Consider the following 14,569-nt stretch of genomic DNA (forward strand, 5'->3'; position numbering starts at 1 on the left):
TGAAGAACTAATTATCCCCGGCTGCTATTCAAGAATGCACTTGGCATGTTTTGGGAGGTGGTTATTTGCGACGCACTATGTTGCACTATGTGTTATGGCTGGCGCTCCGCTTACCACCGTGTCTTACCCGAGCGCGGAATATCCAACCACTACGTCGAGCGTCGCTTCCTCAAAGACCAGTTCGGAACCCCGTGCAGCGTTGGAGGCCAGAGGTGCAGCGTCCCAAACGACAGCGTCTGCGTCTTCCACCGGAGCTTCAGCGTCTAGTCCGGTACTACTTCAGCGCACGGTAGTACCACAGAGAAAGAAATTGAAATTTATTTCTCTATGGTAGTACCGTATCGTGAGGTTTTAACCACTGCGACGACTGCACCACACACACACACACACACACACACACACACACACACACACACACATGCACGCACGCACGCACGCGCACACACACACAGACACACAAACACACACACAGACACACACACACAAACACACACACAAACACAAACACACACACACGCACATGCACGCACGCACACACGCACACACACACACAGACACACAAACACACACACACAGACACACACGCACATGCACGCACGCACACACGCGCACACACACACACACACACACACACACACGCACGCACGCACAAAATTATGGTCTAAGTATACGCGTAAGTATGTCTAAGTTGTCTTAGACATACTGTATGTCTAAGTTGTCTTAGACATACAGTTGTCTAAGTATGCGTAAGTATTGTGCCACTTGCTCATATCAATGCCGCCCGGCGTCATTATGAGTGTTTTGAATCTTGATCCGACCAGTATAAAGCTTATCAACAACTAGCAATCCTTATCAACTTTATCACCCTACATCCAATTCATATAAACCTTTATCAGTTGTTATTAAACTTATAAGACTCGATTCGAGCCTTGTCAACCGTCATCATTGCTTATTAACATTATCAGAATTGATCCGACCATTATGAGCTCTAATCTCTCTTTAGCATCTTATCCAGACACGTCGAACCATTATCAACCACGATGAGATCCACGTCCCCTCATCACTTCCTATGATCCTTATCAAGCCATTGACTGCTTACCTGTCTGTGTTACATGACGTGAAGCGCATAAGCCCTTATAGATCGGTGGCATTTCAGTCGGTGAAGCAACGCCCCAACGGAAGGCGCATCCCGCGACCACCGAAACGCAATGGGGATGTGGCGTGTTTGGCATTAAATTTTCGCAAATTCGGAATTTTGCTGGTGTTTATAGTGCTCCAAGTCGGCTCTACTTGTTGTTCTAGAGATGGCTTTTATTCCAAACCCAAATCTTTCAACAAAGCCTTCAAAGAAACTTTCGTTTTATACATATTTATAGCGATTTGTCTTACGCGACGGACAAGTTTCCTCGTTGGGAAGTCATAGAAATGCTTACGCATTTAATAACTTTAAATAGAAGCGACATTTGAGGTCCACTATTGTGGTATGTTTTGGGGCTGGAGGTCATTGGCCCCGTCAATGCGCATGTTTGGACGACGTCCCTAAGCTCCTGTGCTTAAGACATAAACAAGGAAAAATAATAGGAGTCTATATTTTCCCAAAGCTCTAGTTACTGCCGCATATCTGAAAACGCCCCATTTGTTTATTACCACGCCCCTTTCCGTTTGGTAGTCGTCAAGCAGGTCTAAAATAAAATTTAAAACCTCCTTGTTAACCACTCGTTTGGTGGACAACCATCCTTGAGCCTCCAGGTCAACACCATTCTATACCTTTGGGAGCCTTGTCTCTAGGACATTGTCATAGGTATGACGTTGCAGCTCTTGTGAGGTATATAAAATCGGGACGATTTCTCTGCTATATGCTTACATCGTTATATCTTTTTTAGCTATTGAAAATTCCACATTGATGTATCTTTTTAGATTTGTCTAATTGTTTCCCTGACTCACCCGATTCTTGGCTATTCTTGGATATTCCCTGTTGTGCGCATGAGCCACTTATAGTGGAAACCAACCAACCATGCATTACGCGTTACTTGGCACTTGTGTATTTTAGTAGAGGGCAAGAAGCTCTATGGAAGAGTGGGAGGAGGATTCTTTTAAAGCGAATAGCTCTCTTTGGCGCTGCTCTATGTTGGGCCCTCGTGTTAGCATTCTAATTTGGATATAATTTTAGCGCCAGCGGACAAGGACAGAAGGCAGACGTAAGCAGCACGATGCGCTGACTTCAAAAGTATATTCCCGGATAATTCATAATTTTATATACAGTAGAATTTCATTAGTTCGATTCCGCTTAATTCGATTTTTCGCTTAAGTCGATCAATGCCGAAGATCTCAGTCGGTGCCCACTTTCGTTATTTCAATCCTACAATTTTCATTCACGGAATGATTTAAACTTTATCTCTCAGCACGCACGCGCCTGACCCCTATGGTGAACGGGATAGCGACGCTTTAGTGCAACGCCTGTCTCGGTGGAGCTTAGGGGACAGTGAATGCGTTGAACACACATCATCTCTCGCCGAAAACACCTAAATTCGACCCGCCCATGTAATATTTTCAAGCAATAACAGTAGCTCACAATGCTAGGTTATTGCATTTGCCCGATTCTAACGCATGCCCCCCCCCCCCCCACCTTTCTTTTTTTTTAAAGAAAAATTGCCCCGGAAATTGCCTGCGTGCTGCAATCGGACACGAAACTAAAACCGCCTTCGCAACATTTGTAAGCTTTACCGCTTCACATAAATGCATTGCGGCAAATCTGACTCGGGCCCAACGCCACGCAGCCTTTTCAAATACATGTAAAACGCAAAAACGTTTTTCTAAGTTAACCGTTTGACAGATTTAAATGAAATCTGTTGCGAGGGAAATTTGAGAGAGACAGTTCAGTTCTAGCGACTGTTGAAAACGGAATTTCAATTTAGGGCCTGAATTTTAATGAAAAGGTTTTCAAAAATTTGAAAGTGTGAAAAAAATAGAAGCACGAAGTTTACAAATGACTATCTTTGCGGCAAGAACAAATATCGCGGTTCTGTAAACGGCATCTACTAGATCATTGAAAATGGACCAATTAATTCGATATGTCATCTTATATCTTACGTGAATTTGTTACGTTGTGTACAAGGGTTCTGCAAAAGCTGTATTTCCATATTACTAAGTTTTTGAGATTCATGTGTAACATATCACTTTTGTCCGCTTTAGATGCACTATTAGATGCAATTCACATAATTGTGATATCATTTTTGATTGCTGAGTTGCATAGTTGTAAACTTGATAGTTTCGTTTTCTAACGATTTTCGATTTTTCCCACTTCTTAATAAAAGAATTGACAACCTAAATCAAAAATTCGATACCAACAGGCACTAGATTTAAGGTTTCTGTTTTAAATGCAACAAAACTCGCCAAATTTGGTGCGGTGGTTGCCGAGGAAAACGAATTCTCCTTTTACATGTATTTATATAGGGGCACCCGAGCTAAAGCTTCGTTGCTTCCGGGCAGAGATGAACGCAGGCCCTCGGAGGGCGCCTAATCAAAGCACAGTAACCAGAATCGCTTATGATGTAGCGCGGCTCGATGTGAAGCTCGAAAAACCACACAGTTTTCAGCGAGCGGCTTTTGTTGGCCTTGTGCAAATTTCTCTCCCATTGTCGCCTTCTTTCGGTCTAGATCGGCAGGCGCCTTAAACAGGGATTGTTTATGCGCATTTTTGGCCCGTGCATATCCAGTTGTGCACTCTGGCGCGTAGCAGCACTTGAGGCGCTGCTTAGAGCTAATGGATGCGTTAAACGTGCTAAGAACACGCAACTATACGCGCTTTCGCCGGCCACTACACGCGCGCGCCAAATGCAGGCGTTCTGGACAGCTTCAGCAGTAAGCGACGACAGCGCCACCGCTACGATTGTCTCTTGGCGCGACATGCGGGATGCGGCGCGGCCCCTTCGTTCGTTCCAGGGGACCTTCGATCTATAAAAAATATTACAGTGCACTGTAGCCATACCCTCCTCCTCCACTTTCCGCTTCATGGTTCCACTGCACGCTTTTCCTCCGCTTTCTTCCTCGCATTCTCTTCGCTAACGCCGTCTTTCAAGATGACTGTTACGGTATGATTATGTTTAATCTGTGTTCTCTTAAGCAGACATTAAGACAATGTACAGCTAGACCTATTTTCTACTGCAGGACAATGGAGTTCGTACACCACTGCCTCTTCACAATCAACAGAACAGTTTTGGTGACTCTTGGAGTAACCAGATGTAGACTTGGAGCGAAGCACAGGGGCAGGGGGACGGGAGGGCTCTTGGTAGATGCCATTTTAGCGGTCATAGACCAATGGATAACGACAAGTTGTTACAGCAAAATGGTTTTATTGTAAAATATTCATCTGCATATCATACTTACGTTATTGTTCATGCCTGGGCAGCGCATAAGCAGAGTGACAGAGCATGCCCATGTGGCATGCATTCCTTTCGTTGCCGATGGCACTGGCAGAGCGCGCAATAAGCACTGCAAAGCAGCAAACCTTATTTTACGTGCTCCCCAGTGACGCGGGCCAACCGCTCTCAGCAGAAAACTGATGTTCATCATTACGAACTCTGCATCGGCCGCTGATCCCGTTTAGATGAAGTTTAAGTGACATGGATATACGGAGCAAAGTCCCTTTTTGTCCTCCATATAGTACCAAGGCAGGCACATTTAGAAGTAAGATTCCCTAGAAATAAGTGCCCAGATTTATATCTGGGGGCTTTTGGTTTGGGCAAACGTGAGAATTAAGCTCTCGTCATTCACAGTGCTCAGCAAAGCTGTAATTCAAATGCGATAATCAGCCTACAGCAGCCGTTAAGCAGCAGGCGCTTTTTGCACCACCGGTGGACACTGGGGACATCGAGCTGATGCGTTGTGGTGTATACAATGAAAGCAAGGGCCTTTCTGACACATTGTGATTGCATTTTGCTCCCAGCTATTATGTCCAGCGCACACCGGTGGAGCAAAAAAGCGCCAGCCAACACACAGGCCATTTACCGGGTTTATCCATTTTAGCACTGCACCTCTGTGGGATGTTGTTCTCAATCCCCATTGTTGAAGGTCAACGTTACAATAAGCAGTCAAGAAAACAGTATCAAGCTGCCATGAAACTGGCGATGGCAATTCACAGTCGAGTGATGATACAATCATTGGGTTTACTTGAATGCTCTCTCAGGCCATGGTGGATGATACAAATCTGAATCGCCACGAGTTTTGTCGTCCAGCATGTTAAGCAAATTTCCCTGTCTTAATGCAACATCTGATGTGCTATCAGTGACGGCGGCAAGGACAATGAGCTATAGAGGCACTAAAATAATCATGGGCTTTTATGTGCCAAACCCACTTTCTGATAATGAGGCACACTGTAGTGGGGGACTTAGGAAATTTGGACCACTTGGGGTTCTTCACCGTGTACCTAAATCTAAGTACACGGGTGTTTTCGTGTTTTGCCCCCATCGAAATGCGGCAGCCATGGTCGAGATTCGATCGCGCGACCTCGTGCTTAGCAGCCCAACACCATAGCCACTAAGCAACCACGGCGGGTAGCTATAGAGACACTAAAGTTGATATGTATCTCATATTCAGGGAGAAATCCATGGCGAAAAGCATGACCAAAGAGACGGCTTTAATTGGTCAGAGATTATATACATTCAAATTCTATGCGTGGCATACTATGCATGCCTAAAGAACGAAGTTTATGGATGTCCCATGGACATTGACTATCTGTGCAATATATGTCTGAAGTATAATTTTTATGGACGTTTTATGAACATCTAAAGCTTTGTCCACTGTACGTCTGAAGTATAAACTATTTGGACAGTGGACATCTAAATGTTTTGTATCTGAATTTGACATCTCATAGATGTATTCATTAATATATGTTTTGCTTGTGCATGTAATGTATGCCCACAGGACATCTGATTTCCTGCTGGATGTTTAGATCAATCAGGTATTTCTACTGTATTTTTGTGGCTATTAGGGAATTCACGAGTCTTGTGGAGTCTTCCACATTTGAAAAGCGCACACTGAGGTGCATGTTGGCCATGTAGTAAGTGAAAAAAACAAGCAAGTGTTGCATATTCCAGAAGGGTTTCCTCGACAACAATGGAGCAAGAACTATCAAGAAAGTAATCAAAATTTAATCCCTTGTCGCGTCATGTATCTATCATATGCGATATGTATAGAACGACTTCCTCTAGTAAGGCAGAATCGAAGAGAAATCATGCATATTTGCCCGGAATGTACGGTCGCGGCTCGTCATACAATACGAAAAAGGTTAATAAATAAACAAGTTGTTTTAACAATTTATACAATCAGCACACAAAATATATCATGACATTTATTTACTGTTTATTCGCCTACTGCGATGTTCTGATCGAGAAATATATTCGGGTGGCTCTGTGAGGCAAGCATTTAACGCTATATCATTTACGATACAGCAGCTGAGGGTAGGTTGAAGATTATTATGCAGAAGGCAAAGGTAATGTTCACTAGCCTGGCAATTGACTAAGAATTAATGATTGCCACTCGGCTTCTACAGTCTGTGCTGGAGTACACTTATCTAGGTTAATTAATCACAGGGGACCCTGATCACGAGAAGGAAATTTACTGAATAATAAAATTGGGTTGAAATGCATATGGCAGACATTACCAAATCCTGACTGGGAGTCTACCATTGTCATTTCAAAGAAAAGTGTACAATCATTACACTCTACCAGTGCTAACATATAGGGCAGAAGCTTGGAGGTTAACAGTTCTAGAAGCTCGAGAACAAGGACCACGCAAATAGCGACGGAAAGTGAAATGCTAGGCGTAACATTAAGAGACAGGAAGAGAGTGGTGTGGAAGAGCGACGGAAAGTGAAATGCTAGGCGTAACATTAAGAGACAGGAAGAGAGTGGTGTGGATCAGAGAGCTCACAGGGATAGCCCACATTCTAGTTGACATTAAGAGAAAAAAATGAAACTTGGCAGGCCATGTAATGCGTAGGGCAGATAACCGGCGGACCGGCAGAGTATGGGCGACAAAGGAAGGGAAGCACAGTTGAGAACAGCAGGAAACTAGGTGGTGTGATGACATAAGGAAATTTGCAGGTGCAGTATGTGATCAACTAGCAAAAGACAGGGATAATTGGAGTCTGCTGCCTTCGTCCTGCAGTGGACATAAAAATAGGCTGATGATGAATAATGATGTGATCCAGCATGCGGTAATGGATTTTCTGGGAGAGATAATAGATTTGTTTTCTCAAAAAAAAAAAAGAAAGTTTGGTGGCAAAATAAAACGTTTCTATGGGCTATACTCTTAGGACTATTATTCATGTAGAATATGTAAAAAAGATTGAATACCAGCAGTCTTTACAATGAAGAGAGTGTGGGTCCTGCGATATTCCAAGAGCTAATAACAGCAGTAGCAACAAATAACTTTAGGAAGAAATAGAAGGTATCCTTCAGTTTGTGTCAAAGTCCTATAGACAATGCAAAGTAAAAATCATTATAAAGCCAAAGTCCATATATGACCTTGCCTAGATATTAAAGCAATTAAGGATGACATTAAATTTTAATTCAACTCGCAAGACATGAAGCTATGAGAAATACACTCCATTTCTTAAAGCAATGCATAATCTTTTCAATGGTCGCAATATTTTTTTTTGAAAGTTTTCTGCAATTCAAACGTGTTTTCATGGTCACAAACTATACCCGTAACTGCATGGTGTATTATATATGATATTCAACAACTCTGCCTCATAAAATTGCAACCAATCATTTTTCTTAGAACACTGAAGCTGGTTTAGGCATACCTAGCCTAAAAAGACTTGTTCCATGTTTTTTTTTCAACATAAAATAAGAATTGAAGAAGAATTGAAGGAATCATTGTAAAACAAACCAGAATGTCTGACCTTTGCATTGGTGCTATGGCTATTGCTTGTTGTGGACCATGCAAGTTTTGGAAGACAACAAATTTTAATAGGTACCAAGAGCTTCACATAATCAACACTCTACTGGATTTCCATGTCGCCCTTTTTGTAATTTTGACCTTTTTCTATACAGTCTGTCCTGCATTTGCTTCCTTTGTCATAAATGCTTAGTTTCAGCTCTTGCACAAGATTGCTTTGCAGAACAAGATTCTATGTTTCTCTGACCACTGCTGCTTTTCTGTAACAACACAACAAAAAAAGATAAATGTGCACCTTTTGCTATTTAGCAGTAAGCTTTCAAAGACACCAACATAATCATTTATGCAATTTATTCCTTGCAAAGCGAATTGTCAACATACCCATGTATGAAAAACGCTTTCCGCAGTGGCACGATAAATTCACTCACACCACACTGCTCTTTATTCAACCTGGAGAATAATGTGTGGAAGAACAACACTTCTGGGGAATCTCTTGTCCAAGGACGAGTTATCTACAGTGGTACACTCAACAGTAAAATTATTCATGGCAGTAAAAAAACAAGAAACAAAAGAAGCACAGATTCCATTTCAGAAGAAGAAAAGCGATTAGGCATGAAGCAACACTGTTTAGCTTGCAGGTGTGGCATTATCATTAATACCAGCAAATGCCTCCCTAAACTATGCAGTTCGTGTGAGTGAAAGCTACCTACATCACATACAAGAATGAAGACACTGCAACCAAGAACGAATGCGACACTGCAACTTTCATGCACTCACTAACAAACTATTAAACACAATCAAGCGAAACAGGACAAACTGAATAGCACTGCTAAGCTAAATAAATAAGAATTACTTTATACAATGACATCTGCTAAACTTGAAGTACTGTTTTCATGACAACTTGACAACATGTAGAAAGGCAGGAGCTGACAATTTTAGCACAAGAGTGTCTAGTTAATTTCTTATCGCACTGCTGTTACAAGATCCCTTTCGTGCTCATTTACATGCACCGCTGAAAAAAAAAAAAAAGCTGTCACAAGTTGCAGTGGCACACCCTATGAAAAAGAAGAGACTTGACAACAGTGCCAGAGATATCCAAATAAATACTCGCGCAACATGTAATAAAAAAGAAGTCGCGCATATAAAATATCTTGGGCAAGAAGCGTACACACGAGGCTAAAAAGTATGCAATAGCAACATCAACCCTTCGGAATGTAAAAGATGAGCTGGTTATACAGGCTTAAGAAAAATACGCAACACGCTCAGAACAATCTGTGAAGGGTGGGTTTTTAGTGGTCCTTGAGCACCTTTCTTTTTTTGCACTTTCAAATGAAATCGGCCTTTTCTCTGCAGCTCGGCATGGCCTAAAGGAAAGGTGGTTGTTTTCATAAGGATGGGAACAGGAGGACAAGAAACAAACAACACCTACAAAAATTATGGCCAATATATTGAGATTTCACCACAGTCATCGTGTACAGGCAATGAAGCACGGCAGATACGCAGAGTGCTTGAGTTCGCTTTTGATTTTACTTGCAAGTTCTCTTCTTACCTGCTAAATATGTTCTTCATGAAAGTGGCTTAAGACAATTTTAGCATAGTTTTGTTTTAGGATACAACTAACTAGCACACGCCTGTACTGAAATACTGGAAGATGGATATCAAGCAGCTGTGTTGGTGGTGCCACTTTGTCCCTCTGCGTTTTACCGAACAAAACAAAGGGTCTACTGGTACATGGGAGATTTGTGGCACTCAACTGGTCACTTTTGAGCACTTTGGCCATGCGGCTTACATTTGGCTGGTCGTAATCAATACTCGGAACACATTCGTCTGGTTCATCTTACAATGCTCAGAAGCACTCGCACCTTCAAGCTGGGAGCGTGACGGAGATCCAACAGGATGACCCAATTACATGGCAACTTCCATAGCTCTGGAAGCAGCTAAACATTAGTCTGGAACAGGTTCTCACAGGATTCATGTTCGAGAAGGCGGCACTGCAGTGCTGCAAACCAAGCTGGAGCGCGGTATGAACCAGTCGAGTGTACTGTTAAGGTCAGAGTTTCGTACATTAATTACTAGAGGGAACTCTGGCGCTAATGCCCACAGGAGCTGCAAACGGAGCACGGTTCAGCTAGTGTGAGAATGATATTTAATACATGGATTTACCTGAACTTTGTCCTTCTGGCTTCAAATCGCCTTGTGGTTTGTAAACTCTTAATTTTCAACAAAGTATTGCGTTATAATTAAACATTATACAAACTGTTTGATGGCAGGATTTCAACACAGGACCTCTAGAACAGAAGTGAGATAATGAAAACATTGCACCATGAACGCAGGCAACAACAGGTGGCATTGAACTCCCTTATGAATTTCTCGCAAGCAAGCCAGCGCGTTGAGATGCTTGGCACACATTCAATTTGGCAATCTTGATCAGCTGAACCGTTGCAATTAGATGTGATTATGCATGTTGTATAGTCTTTTACATCTAGAAAAGAATAAATTACTTTGAAATATAGAACAATGAAGGCAGCTAAAGTGTAATAAACAAAGCCTCACGGATGTCTGAAGTCACAAGCAAGATGATCAGAGAAATCCATGTACTAACCATCATTCCCGCAGGACCTGAATGATCGCAGCGTCAGACTTTCTTCTAGTAATTATTGGAGGGAACTCTATTAAAAATTAAATTAAATTATAGGGTTTTACTTGCCAAAACCATGATCTGATTAAGAGGCAAGCTGCAGAGGCAAGTTATAGTGGGGGAGTCCAAAAACATGCACCACCTGGGGTTCTTTAACGTGCACCTGATCTAAGTGCACGGGTATTTTCACATTTCACTCCCATCGAAATGCAGCTGCCGCGGCCCCCCGCTGAGGCTTTTCGTGTTTTACCAAAGCACGCTGAATTCTTACAACATTGACTAACCGCATTCCAAAAATTTGGTGGTGGAAACAAGGTGGTGGCAGCATAATCACTGCAGAAAGTACTTTTGTACATGTACTCGTTCTATGGAAAAGGTTGTTTCAAGAATGTTTCAATCTACCAACTGTTGCATAAATAGTGGCACTAGGTATAGATGACTCCTTGTTGCTAAACCGCTTACTTTTCGTGCTTTAATTTTGTTCAGAGGCATCATTTAGCAGCAAGTTTAGTTGAATACTTTACAGGCATTACTTGCTACCTCTCCCATCAGCTTTGTCCACAATAAATCTAAAGTGTTTGTTGACTGCAGTGACTCGCCTCAGAGAACATGTCAGCGGAATGAAAGCGCCTTCCGTCACAGCTCTGGTGAACACAGTGTTTTGAATGTTGCCATGACTAAAGCGCTTCCTATGCAGCAGAATAAAATTTTTTGTGTAATGTCGTGTGCTTCGGATTTATTGTAGATGAAACCTGTAATTAATGCCTACAAATATGGTATTAAACTCATTGAAAATTGTTACCAAGGGTAGGTCCAGGGCAGTCTCAAGGCAAGCAGGGGGCAGCATGCTCCGTATTGTGAGTGCTGAAATGCCATTATATGCTGAGGGGGGGCTGGCAGAATGCAATCTTTGGATCCAGCAGTGAATATTGCCTCTGTACCAAGTTAGAGCAGGAAAGAGTCAGCAGTTTTAGCACAAAGAGTGATGTATACCTGGCACTCTTATTCATTCAACATAGTGCACTATATGGGCGAAGGCAGCATCACAAGATGTTGCCACTAGTAACAGTAGCAGTTGCTACTTGTTGGATATGTGCTCCAGTATAAGCCCGCACACCAGTGATCTGTTATCCTAAATCTATGTGTAGCTTGAAATGTGTACCACAATTCTGCTTGACAATATCTGCTTCTGGATCTTTTTAAAAAGTGCTCACGTAAAAGGCAATTAGCACTGGAAAACTCAGTGTGTTCCAAGTGTGACACATCATCCATAAGCAGCTGATAGAAACACACAGTTTCCCCTTCTTATTAGCCAATAATGAAGGGTCATAAGAGTTTAGACATCCATGTAAGTCATGCTGTCCTGAGCTCCACAGTAAACTCCTTTCAAGGAGAATGTGAAGGGCTTGTGCAAATGCATTCACTGTTTCAGAAGTTCGGCTTAACGGATGTGCTTTGGGCATATTGGAGGCGACAAAGAGCTCTGAACTGTACCAGAGACTTGGGCTTACCAGGAAAGAAGCTTTAGTTTGGGGCCAGATCAAATTTTTCTATTCAAGTACACATGAACTGCCAAAATTCTCTCATCAGTTGGCCACTAAATTATTTCAGATAAAGACTGCTTAAAAATTTTAAAACTTTAGTGGATGTTTGGAGAAAATGTAGACTTTGGTCTTCAAACCAAACAAAAATTGCTGAAGATATACAAATATAATCGGGAGCTTTAGATTTCGTTTACATAAAGCACCAAGCCCTGCTTGCATGCTCTTGTACTCTTCTGGAGTTATTTTGTAAACCGGGCAGTTTGCGTCCCCTAACTTTGCATATGCAAAATCTAAACCTCTGATAAAAACAGAGTCCAACTCCCGACTTCGCATTAGGAACTGATACCACATTTCTGTAATCTGCATTCTATACATTACAGAATTGTGATACATCTATTTTACTGTGACATTACGAAGATGTAAACTCCAAGCGTATCTTTTTTTAAGTTGCTGTAAGTGTCACTGAAATTAAACCTTTTCTTCTAAATGCAACAAATTTAATTCAGGAAGGTGCTGCAATTGCCTAATAAGATCAGTTCTGCATTTCACACGTCTGTATAGGGAGAGAACAAATTTTTTTTGAGACAGTCCAGTGGTTTCCACGAGCTTTACATTGCCGAGTTCTACACATACTTGAACATGGAAGAAAATAGCTGCAACTTCCTTTTAATAGAATTTGTCTTAAAGGGAGTAGTCTGTATTTTTGATAAAAATGAGTCGTATACATATTGCATGGCTGCCTTACTTGTATATTGCTACTAGCAATGTCCTTTTGCCTAGCGGTTCCGGCAGTCTTTTTTATTGGAGACATGTCAGGTATTGTGTGTGATCGCGGTGTGAGGTTAACGAACAAGATATTTCTGCAACAAAGGTGCCTTGCTGAAGTTTGCTTATTTGGAAAGGTAACTTGCTTATCAATAAGTATTGCAGTTGCATCAAACTGAGGTTCCGAGTAGAATTCTGCATACAGAGTTACCAAAACGAACACAGTGTTCATAGCTTTCACTGTGCATTCAAGCATTTTTTTTTCTCATTATGTTTACAACCATAGATCGTGATAACCCATATGCATTAAATAGGTTACCTTTAAAGCTCTAGGTAAAATGCATCAAAAGTTGACTGCAGTAGGTTACGACACAAAACTATATTGTACATCTGGTTCTGCTTGGAATCTGCAGGTACAGCTGGCCACAAAAGTTTGGGGGACATATGTTCCCTGACAATTGTGAATTCCTACTCTACTAAGACCTGGCGCTTCTAATTTCATGGTTCACTGTGTAGGTTACGAGAACTGGTAGACTGAAACTTTGAATTCGAGGCCATGCATCCACGTCTCGCGGATATTCGTTTTTTTTCCAAATCAAATGTTCTGCAAAACTTTGTGGCCAAATGTACATGCCAAATATTTTCAGCAACCAATTCCAACATATTAAAGGAGTGCTGACATGATATTTTTGTCTATTCATTTTTCTTGTGCTAAATGAAGGTGCGAGACCTCTATAAATCCTAGAAACAATGCTGCCAACCCTCAGAGTGCCCTAAATAATTTAATATATTAGCTTTTCTAGAGCCAGTTTGTTTTGTTCCACAGGAGGTTCATGTGTCATGACGGAGAATACAGTCCCATGGGAGCCGCAGTGGGCGCCAAAACCTCGCAACGTCCTGCTGCCACATGATTACCTTCAGCGCACTGACGTCATTACACAGTGGAAATGAAACAAACTGGCAATAGAAAAGATATTGCATTAAGTTATTTAGAGTGTTCCGAGGTTTGCCAGTATTTTTTCTGTGGTTTAGAGGTCCCAGACTTTCATTTGATGCAAAACAAAAAAAAAGAATCGAAAATATAGTGCCAATACTCCTTTACAGACCTTAACTTGACTTTTCACGTGGTCTTGCAATGTCAACCTTTGCTTACTTCAAAAAAGTAGGAATCAGCAGTACACCAGCGGTATAGACTGCACCAAAAATTTCAAATAGTCGTATCATCAAAGTCATCAAAGGCTTTTGAAAACTTCCCTGAAGACATTAAAAAAGAAGTCTTGAATATTCGAAACTAAAACGTAGTTTTGTTGCTAGGCTTATTACCAGACTGCCTTGTGAGCATGCGCAAGTACCTCACTCTCTTAAGATCATTAAGCTATCAGATGTGTTGAGAAGAAAGAATTCGTATAATTTGCATAAATGGTTTTTGTGGCAAGACTGTTGGCTTATTTGTGCTGAAATTTCGCACAGAAATGTAATTTCACAGTGCACATTGTTTAATATCTTGTTTACATTCGGTACTTTTGCGTTCTAAGTGGAATAAATCAGGAAAAAAAAAATAAGATGTCCGTGTACAATATTGCACCGGAAAACCAATTTTCTCCGTGAAGGGAACAGTGCTACTGTCTGTCCTAATTGGGTAATGCGCCCGATGCAGAGACTACAAGGCAAAGAACGGTTTTGGCCAAAGGCACTGCACTGTTCTTTGCACCAAAAAAAT

The 14,569-nt window shown here is 41.6% G+C and overlaps 1 protein-coding gene across 2 annotated transcripts in view; it reads left to right on the top strand.

Annotated features, from left to right (window-relative positions):
* The window catches only part of LOC135916053 (connectin-like), a 193,800-nt gene that overhangs the window by 96,691 nt on the left and 82,540 nt on the right, over nt 1–14,569 (top strand). The window lies entirely within an intron of this gene.

Source organism: Dermacentor albipictus, chromosome 4, assembly GCF_038994185.2.
Source record: "Dermacentor albipictus isolate Rhodes 1998 colony chromosome 4, USDA_Dalb.pri_finalv2, whole genome shotgun sequence".
In the NCBI taxonomy this organism is placed as follows: Eukaryota; Metazoa; Arthropoda; class Arachnida; order Ixodida; family Ixodidae; genus Dermacentor; species Dermacentor albipictus.